Below are 10,149 nucleotides of genomic sequence, written 5' to 3' on the forward strand. Positions count from 1 at the left end.
GGCAGTAATTTGGGGTAAATCTGAGGGCTCACCTTATTTGTTTCCCAACTCTCAGGGATTACTGTTCTATATCGCTTCATGTACAATGTATTGTGTTCTTTGTTATACATGTTCTGATTATTTTTGCAGGAGGGTAAATCAGACTCATGGTAACTAGAAGTCTGTCTAATGGTTAAGATACCAGGAAGCATGTACATTTTGAAGCATTTGACAAGCTGATTGTAAAGTTTATTTGGAAACTCAAAGGACCTGGAATAACCAAAACGATGTCAAAACTGGAAGACCAATAGTACCTGATCTGAAAACATATTCTAAAGCCAAAACTCAAATAATCAAAGTGATTTGGTGTTGGTATAGGATGGACATAGAAAACAATGAAAGTCCAGAAATAAATCCTTGTATGTACGGTCTTTTGATTTTTAACAAAGGTGGTAAAACAATGAATTGGGAAGAAGATGTCATTTTAACAATTAATTCTGAGACAACTGGATATGTGCATGCAAAACAAATGTGTTTAGATTCTATTTTTTTAAGAAGATTTTTTTTTTACTTACTTATTCATGAGAGACACACAGAGAGAGGCAGAGGGAGAAGCAGACTCCCTGCAGGGAGCTCCATGTAGGACTCGATCCCAGGACCCCGGGATCATGACCTGAACCAAAGGCAGATGTTCAACCACTGAGCCACCGAGGTGCTCCATGTGTTTAGATTCTTAACCCACATCATACACACAAATTAACTTAAAATGGATCATAGATTGAAATATAAGAGATGCAACACCAAAAGAAAAAAAGAAGAAAGTCTTAATGATCTTGGTTGGGTGAAGAGTGCTTACCATGACAGAAAAACACAACCTAGGAAATCACGAATTGGTAAATTGGACTTTATCAGAATTAAAAATATTGGTGCTTCAAAAGACAGTCTGAGAAATTGAAAAGATGAGCCATGGCCTGGGAAAAAATATTTGCAGACTATATATCTGATAAATTACTTGAATACAGAACACCCTCTATAACCATTGGTAGCGTTAAGGGGACCAGAAAGCTTCTGCGAGTCACCACGTATTATTTAGCTCCAGTCTCAACCAGACCTGTCACTTCTTGCTTATTTCTGGGGGACCAGTGAATAGTGGGCTCAACACGGGGCCTCTGATTGCCTCTAGTAACCCTCACCTGGGAGTGACGTTGGCCTGCAACCTATACTCGGGATGGGGTAGACACCCACCCAGAGAAGGACTGTGCCTACAGCCTCTGCTAGAGTAGGACGGGTGCTCGGGATGGCAGGCACATCTGAACTGGGGTTCTAAGACTTTCTTTTTTTTTTTTTCTTTTTTTTTTTTTATTGGTGTTCAATTTACTAACATACAGAATAATACCCAGTGCCCATCACCCATTCACTCCCACCCCCCGCCCTCCTCCCCTTCTACCACCCCTAGTTCGTTTCCCAGAGTTAGCAGTCTTTACGTTCTGTCTCCCTTTCTGATATTTCCCACACATTTCTTCTCCCTTCCCTTATTTTCCCTTTCTATGGGCCAAGCAATATGATGTTGGAGCGTCAGTGGATCTTTTCAGGTGGAGTTTCAGCAGCAATGAGGTCAAACCACATTTGCTGCCAATTTACTTTTACCAGAAGCTTCATAGCATACATATCAGGGTAGATTGTCACCTCCTCAACCTCCCTCTCTGCCCCGAGTCCTTCCCACAGCTCATACCTGCTCCTGGGATTTGTCAGCCCCCTGGGTCAGCAGTGGACTGCCCCCAAGCACCAACGCCTTGTCCCATAGCTGGGCTCAGTGGAGCTATCAGTGTCCCATACCAGGGGCCGGGGGCAGGTGGGATCCTCGGCTTTCACCCTGCAGCCACTGTGGCCTGATCAGGGCCCTCTGTGACCTGGACGCGGGTGACCTGTGTCGTTCCTGGCTCCCTAAAAGTGGTGGCCCTTCTAGATTTCCAGGGTCTCCCCACAGGACAGAAAAATACCATCAGTAAGGGACTGTGCGAGCATCAGGCGGGTTCCGCCAGGGGCAGGGCGTCAGGGAGAGCCAGCTCTTTCTCTGATTCTGCCCAGAGGACCGCCGCTGCCCCTCAGGCCTCACAGCTGCACCAAACACAGGCCAGGCTACTTTTCCTGGCCTCGTGTTGGCACTTGGCCTGATATCACTGACCCCAAAGGCCGTGTGTTTCCCCACCATGAGCACTTCCTGAGCTGGGGCTGCAGCATAGTCTGGGGTTGCTGCTATGCCTTTGTCTTCCCTCGTCCTCAGGGGCAGACAGCCTGAGGCCTTTTGTCCTGTGGTCCCTTTGACAGAAAATCACCACAGCATCCCCCTCTCTGCCCTCCTCACTTCCCCAGGGCTTCTGCCTCTCAGTGTCCCAGTCAGGCCTTGTCACAGGATTTAATGCCCGTCGGCCTGCACCCTCCTAGCTCTGCAAGGCCCGAAGCTACTCCATCCAGGCTCTCCAACTTGGCCTCCTCTCCCACCTTGTCCGTGGGACCCCCGGGCCAGCAGCGTGGTGGACGCCTGCACAGGCTTCTCTGTCCTCAGGAGCTCCTCAGGTAAAACTGGAACCTGGCCCCATGACCGGACCCAGAAGGCAAAGAGACCAAAGAAGGGCAGACAGCTCCAGACTGGTAGGTGGCGGGTTTAATAAGCAAGGGAACTTACGTAGGAGGCACCTGGGGCCACTGCCAGGCTAGCTGCCCCTGCCCAGCAGATTTATTTATTTATTTATTTATTTATTTATTTATTTATTTATTGAAGATTTTATTTATTTATTCATGAGAGGCACAGAAAGAGAGAGAGAGAGAGAGAGAGAAAGAGGCAGAGACACAGGTAGAGGGAGAAGCAGGCTCCCTGTAGGAAGCCTAATGCCCACCAGAATCTTAAGAGTTTATATGGAAGCCTTAATGGGATTCAATCAAGTGTATCGTCCAAATGGTCCCAACGACACCACACTTTCTCAAGGCTGAGTTCTAGAAGTGGCTCCCAGCCCAGGAATGGTGGCAGGGACAGGGGAGGAGGTGAGGAGCCTCCGATGCTGGGTGCAATTTGTGGGCAGGCCAGGCACTCACGTCCTCTCAACATCTTTTAACACACATAAATACCCATTTGGTAACACTAAGTTATCCTCATCTTTTCCTAACAATCTCTTTATTATATATTTAAAATTCTAGGTGAATTTGCAAATACCAAGTTCAAAATAGATGCATAATTTCAGTAATTTAATATCTAGAGTTCAAGCAAATATATCGAGGTTTGGCTTTACTACCTTATGTAAGGGATGTATAATAGCTGTGAAAAGGTCTATTAACAAAGCATTTAAACAATTCCAAAAATTAGTGTTGCACAAAACTGTGTTTTTAGTCAATATACCCATTGGATTCCCTATATAAGGACCTTTGAGCATAAAAAAAGACAAAAAATAAGAGCATAATAATTGAAGTAAGTAAACTGGGTGGTAGAGATTTAAATATTTTTAGGAAATGTCAACATTCATCTAACTGAGTCCATGGTATCCAGCAGTTCATACTCTCTCAGTTATAGATACTTGAAATTAAAAAAGAAAAAGAATACTTGGTTTATTTTTTTTAAGATTTTATTTATTTATTCATGAGAGATACAGGGAGAGAGAGAGGCAGAGACACAGGCAGAAGGAGAAACAGGCTCCATTCAGGGAGCCTGATGTGAGACTCGACCCCAGGACTCCAGGACTCCAGGATCATGCCCTGGGCCGAAGGCAGGCGCTAAATCGCTGAGTCACCCAGGTATCCCTAGGAATACTTGGTTTAAAAAGTGGAATAGAAGTATGAGTAAACAGTTCAGTAAAGAATAACTACAAATGACCAATCAGCACAAGACAAACATCTAATTAGAAGTGTGATCTGGGGAGCGTCTAGCTAGTAGCTACCAGGAGGTATAAAGAGGTATTACTCTGAAAGAGAAAAGACATGCAAAGTTTGAAAATAAAGAAGTGATCGTGTCATCCACAATTATAAACAAGATACAGTTTAAACAATAGAATATTGTTAAGAAAATAGGTGAAATCAGAAAATGGAATAACAAAAATGTGCATTCTGAAAGTTTGTTGCTGATAATAACTCAGCTTCTTATTTATCTAACATTAAAAAATCAAGAATGTAGGTTAAATGTTACCAAGTGCTTTTTTTTTATATTTATTGGTATAATCCTCATACGTGTCTTCTTTATTCTCTTGTTTTGAAAAATAATATTAATACGTATTCTAATGTTGGACCATCTTTGCACACCAACAATTTATCCTAATTGTTCATAATGTATCTCTTAGTTTCCTTTAGGATACATTTGCTAGTGTTTATTAAGACCCTTTTAGGCTTATAATGATTCATCTTGTCAACAGCTTTATTTGTGTATTTTTATAAGGTTTCTTATACACGTTTATTATTTATTTTTTGCCTACTTAACATAGCAATAGCTAAGGGAAGTTTATTATGTGTCTCAATTCTAATGTTTTCCTGTCAGTTTGTTTCTTGTGTTTATAATTTTAAAAAATCTATTTTGACATAATAATATTCAGTGCCTAAAGATTCATGACAGTTATGTCTTCATTGTACAGTTTCATTTCACCTAGCATACTGCTGCTTCTTATCAAAATTAAAATTTCATAGAACCCTGAAGCTCTTTCTCATATGCTGCAACATATGCACATACTTCTTAATTTATTCCTGCATATTTTGTGGAACCAAATGAAAGATGTCACGTGCTTCCCTTTTACATTCTTTTTGTACTGGAACCTTCAGGGTGAGAACAGGCTTTTTATTCCTCTATTTGATCAATTATCTGTATCCTCCTCCTCTGCCTAGAATGAAAAGGTAAGAACGTCATATAATACAGTATAAAATTAAGCATGTAAGTGCTTAATATCTACTTTTTGCTCATCACCATACATAACGTAAGCAAAACAATTGTGAATATTCACAAATCACATGACAAATTATTTAGATCTTTCTACAGAGCATTTTTAGAAGCAAACATGTTAGTAAAAAAACCTTCAATTTCAATCTGAACGTTTTTTTCTAGGAAAGATATTGTAGCTGCAAGGTACAGTTATACATTTAAGGTTGAAGGAAACACTTTAGTGTACATTAAAAATACAGTTTGATTTTGAGCCATAGCATTATATTATGCATCTCTGAGCTGCGCCGGTCAAGCATATGCTGTTTACCAAGTATTTGAAAATGCTCTTTACCTAAGCACATATAACATGACCAGTTAGTAAATAAATAAATAAATAAATAAAATTCTTGATTTAAATATATGAGTTTCAAGGTCACCTTCCTTATCAGTCAACTAAGGAACAAGTTCCCATCACTTAAAACAAAATAGCACTAAGGCTTCTCAGGCAGATATAATCTTCTATGCTTGCTGGCTGTTTTTCTCAGCAAAAGATAAGCAAGAGGACATTAGCAAGATGGTAGGCTAAGAAAGCACCTATGTATATGGAAATGTAGATATGGAAATCACCTATGTGTCTGTAGTGGATGAATGGAAGAAAGAAAATGTGAGATATATATCTATATGGAGATATATATATGTGTGTGTGTGTGTGTGTATAGAGAGAGAGATGGCAATTGTTAACTGAAACAAATGAGAAAAGCAAAAGGAACCAGTGAGATATATATTGTGAGATAATTGTGAGATACATATATATAGAGAGAGAATTCATAGACGCTCTGTTGGCTAAAAAAAAAGATAACAAATGCTAATTATGTAGAAGATTACCATTTGGTTTGATACAGAGTTTATCTAGTCCAACCCCATTCCATATGAATGAATGTTTTTCTAATTGTTAATCTTCTAACACTCAGGGATCCTTTGAGAATAATGTAATTTATCGACCTGCTCTAAGAAAAGAATACACAGCCTTAGGCAGTTTTGCATATGATTCTGTGGGAGTGGGTCACAGACCCTAAAAAAGCACACATTGGGCAGGAGAGATTTGTCATGCATCAGCTATGGAAACAGATGAGAGCCTCTGACTGTAATGTCCTCAGGAAATAATCATCCATGTTCAACTTAAATACTTCTGGTAATGGGGATCTCACTAGTTGATGTACTCTAATTGTAAAAAACTGTCTAAAAATTGTCTAAAATCTGCTCCTTTGAACCTTCCCTTGACTGACAATACTTTAGCTCTCTGCACCTGTACTAGATAAGCTTAGGAGCAATTCCACACAATCTTCTTTGGTTAATCAAAGACAATAATTGTGTTCTCCATAAATAACATCACGAGCCTTGGCTAAGGAATGACGGAACTTTCTCCAGAGAGACAGGTTCTGAAAACCGGTTCTATCTCCCACTGACAACAACAAAAATGTCACAACCCCAGCCTGAACAATTCGCTGATAAGGTTCTGATAAATTCTGTTGTTCAACAGTTTAAACAATAAAATAGTTCCTAATGAGAACACTTAAGATTTGATGGGGGAAATGTTGTCGGGGATAAAGCTTCTCATGGCTGAAATAATACATAGAATGATTGACAGTCCAGGGAAGGTAGCCTCCAGGTAACACAGCAACATGTTCTAAATCGTGTTGGAAAGAGCTAACTGAACACCGCATACGTGTTGACTGCTAAATCAACGACCTGAGAGATCCTTAGAAGTCTAAATATTCATATATCATTTCTGTTGCCTTTGCTGATAACAGTCCCCATGGAATCCCATGAACTTTTCTAGGAAAACAGTGAGGACTTTTGTCTTCATACAGACCTAGGTTCTATTACTATTCTGTTGTCTAGCTTGGGTGACCCAGACAATATAATTAACTCCTCAGATTATATTAATTGGTAGACAAAAAACATACTATCTTGTACATTTCCTAGGTGTTCAGTTAAGTCCCAGTTCCTTTTGCTTTTTTTTTGTTTGTTTCAGTTAACAATTGGTGTTTAATAAACACAAATTGAGGAGCTTAGACAATAATCAGCTATTTATATAGCTCATGGTTCTGTGAGTCGTCTGGGACTCCTCTGGTCTAAATTGTCCTGGCAGCTCTGCCAAGTTTCTCTCATCCTACTCCTGGGACCAGAGAACTAGCTCTGGCCTGTCCTTTCCATGGCACAATCAGATGCATGGCCTATTTTAAGCCTCCTTTTGTATCCTACTGGCCAAATCAAGTCATGTGGCTGAGCCCAGCTTCAGAAGCCTGACAATTTCCCTTCATTTGAAGGTATTGAAAGATTATATGGTGAACGATGGAGAGGCAGAGAAATGTGAAGCATTGATGGGGGATTAATGCAATTTACCACATCTTCCACTGGCCATGAGAACTTGAAATGGATTTCTGTAACATATTATGTGAATCTTATATTATAAAAGCATCCCCTATCCAACAATGATATAACAGTGAGGGAATCAATGACATGAAATGAAATGAAATGAGAAATTACAGTATTGACTCAGAAAAGCTAAGCTTTGAAAAATATATATTGGAGCAACAATTTTCAAAGTGTGGTTTGGAGGCACAGGGGGTCCCTGAGACCCCTTCAGAGGGCACGTTAGGCAAAAAGTGTTTTCATAATATTGGGATGCCATTTGCACCTTGTAAAATTTATTTGGGGCCCTCTATAATTTGTAAGACTATAAAGGATTCCTAAGACCAAAATTTTTTAGGGCATGAAAATAATTAAAAAACAAAATTTTAAGGCTGGTATATGCAACAGGATACAAAAAGAAATTGTTTCTATGAAGCAGAACTAGAAAGCCATAAGGAGAAAGTATGATTAAATTAAAAAAGACAGTTTGCATTAAAAAGGATGTTACATGGCATAAAAAAATATTTCAAGAAAGGTAAAACATATCTAAAGACTTAAAAACCCATCAGTAGCTGCCACAATCAGAATTAGCACTTTGAAATAATAAATCAGTGACACTGAGGAAAACACCGGGAGGTTCTCCAGGAAGGCAATGCAAAAGGATGAAATGAATGAAAAATATGGGAAAGAAAACGGTAACTTATGAAGATAAAATATTAGATATATTATCTCCCTGAGGAAAAGCCAGAGACTCTGAAATAAGAGTGACTAGAGCACACATAACAGAATAGAACTTCTCTGAAAAGTACATAAATCAACATGTTTTTTAAAGATCTAAATATGAAGTTTGAAAAGATTTATAGCACAACAGGTGGAAATCAATGAAAAGAGAGTCTCAATTCTTCAGGGCTTTCCGGTTCACAGTCCTCAGTATACTATTTATTTCCACTTGATGAAAGAGGGCTGCTTTAGACTCCTAACTTCATTTCTATTTGACTCCGCGTCTAGCTCACTATGAGCAGTTTAGGTTGCATGATCACCTGGCCTCTCAAGAACATGTGTTCAATCTCTCCCAAGACCTGATCAAATACTAAAAGCTATTTAAGAAAAGGAGAATGGTTGATTATGGAAGAGGGCATTATTTTGTTCCATGGTCTTAGCTGATCTGGCTATGAGGCCACTACTGTGATTTTTGAGGTGTTTCACAAGCTCCATGCAGCATCCTGGTCTGACCCAGGTACTTCGTGTATCATCAGGTCCTAAGGGTTAAGAGACAGAACTCCTTGCTGTACAGGCTGTACTGACTAATCAGCAAGCTTTCCTTTGCTCTGAGCTCCAAATTGATAGCCTCTAAAGTGGCTTCTTATAATTTGTGACTGCTAATATTCACTTACTCCCTTATGCAATTCCTTCCCTTTGAATGTGGGCTAGAACTAGAACTGGGTACTCACATCTAGGAAGAGAAAAGTGGCACAATTAAGGAGCGGCCACTTCCAGCTTTAAGGTACAAAAAGAGCATAACTTTCCTCTCTCAGTCTGCTTCCCTCTTGAAGCCCTCATTCTGGGGAAGCAAGCCTCCATGTTGTGAAGAGCTCTATGGAAAGACACCTCCAGCCAGGAAAGGGTGTTTCCAGTCAAGAACCAGTGAGTTTGGAAGTGAATCTCTGGAAGTCTGCCAATAGGCTGGTGCATGGGCTTCTAAGCTAATGCCCCCTGAGATAAACTTTGCAAGCCCAGCAAACACCTTGATCACCTCCCCGTCTCTTGTGACAGACCTTGAGCCAGAAGACCCAGGTAAGGTGCTTCCAGACTTCTAACCTACAGAAACAACAAGATAATACATTTCTTTATTGTTTTAAACTGATCAATTTGGAGCTCATGTGCTATGTAGCAGTAGATATTGAATATACCACATCAGAGATGGAAGTCTTTAAGGTCATTTACCCAACTGTTGGGAGGAGGAATCCAAATTTGGTGAACACGGCGGCTTCTGAAATTCAAAGAGACCACCAGGCATTCTTTTTCTTTCTCAGTAGAAGGAAGTACAAGGAGGAGCAGCAATCCCTTCATTATGGAGAACTACCTCAACATACACAGACCACTGGAATTTTATGGAGGCAACAAACCCTCTTCATTCCAGAAGACTAATGTTTCTAATATTTTAGCAATATGCACCTTGCCAGGTCAAAAGTTGTCCTAGGTAGCCCTGAAATGTTTTTTTTATAAATATAATAGCAGTAAACATATATTTTCAATTATATTTTAAGTATTTTATTTATTTTTTATTTTTTAAAGAATTTTTATTTTATTTATTTATTCATGAGAGAGAGACATACACAGAGAGAGAGAGAGAGAGGCAGAGACACAGGCAGAGGGAGAAGCAGGCTCTATGCAAGGACCCCGATGTGGGACTCGATCCCGGTACCCCAGGTTTACCACCTGGACTGAAGGCAGATGCTGAACTGTGGAGCCCCCCCGGCCTGCCCTATTTTAAGTATTTTAAGGTGAACTCATAAAGCACATTGTATTCTATAGGAATATATTGCCTTTCAAGTGAAGACTAGTATTTAATATAAGTAAAAAATAAAATACATACACGGAAGGCAGCATCTACTATGATTTCCTGGACTCTGAGCAGCCTACTGTGGCCAGAATTAATAATTATATTTAAATTGTAGAAGACATGCGTGCGCATATGGTGAAGCCGGGTGCTTAACAGCAAAGCCTATCACAATCACATAGTCCAGTCCTTAATTGCACTTTCACTTCCCTTCTCTGTCTTTACTTATTTCTTCTTAAAACCAGTTACTATGATTCTTTTTTTTTTTTTCAGTGTGGCCAATTTACATTATTTACATATA

This window comes from Canis aureus, chromosome 4, assembly GCF_053574225.1.
Source record: "Canis aureus isolate CA01 chromosome 4, VMU_Caureus_v.1.0, whole genome shotgun sequence".
NCBI classification, from domain to species: domain Eukaryota; kingdom Metazoa; phylum Chordata; class Mammalia; order Carnivora; family Canidae; genus Canis; species Canis aureus.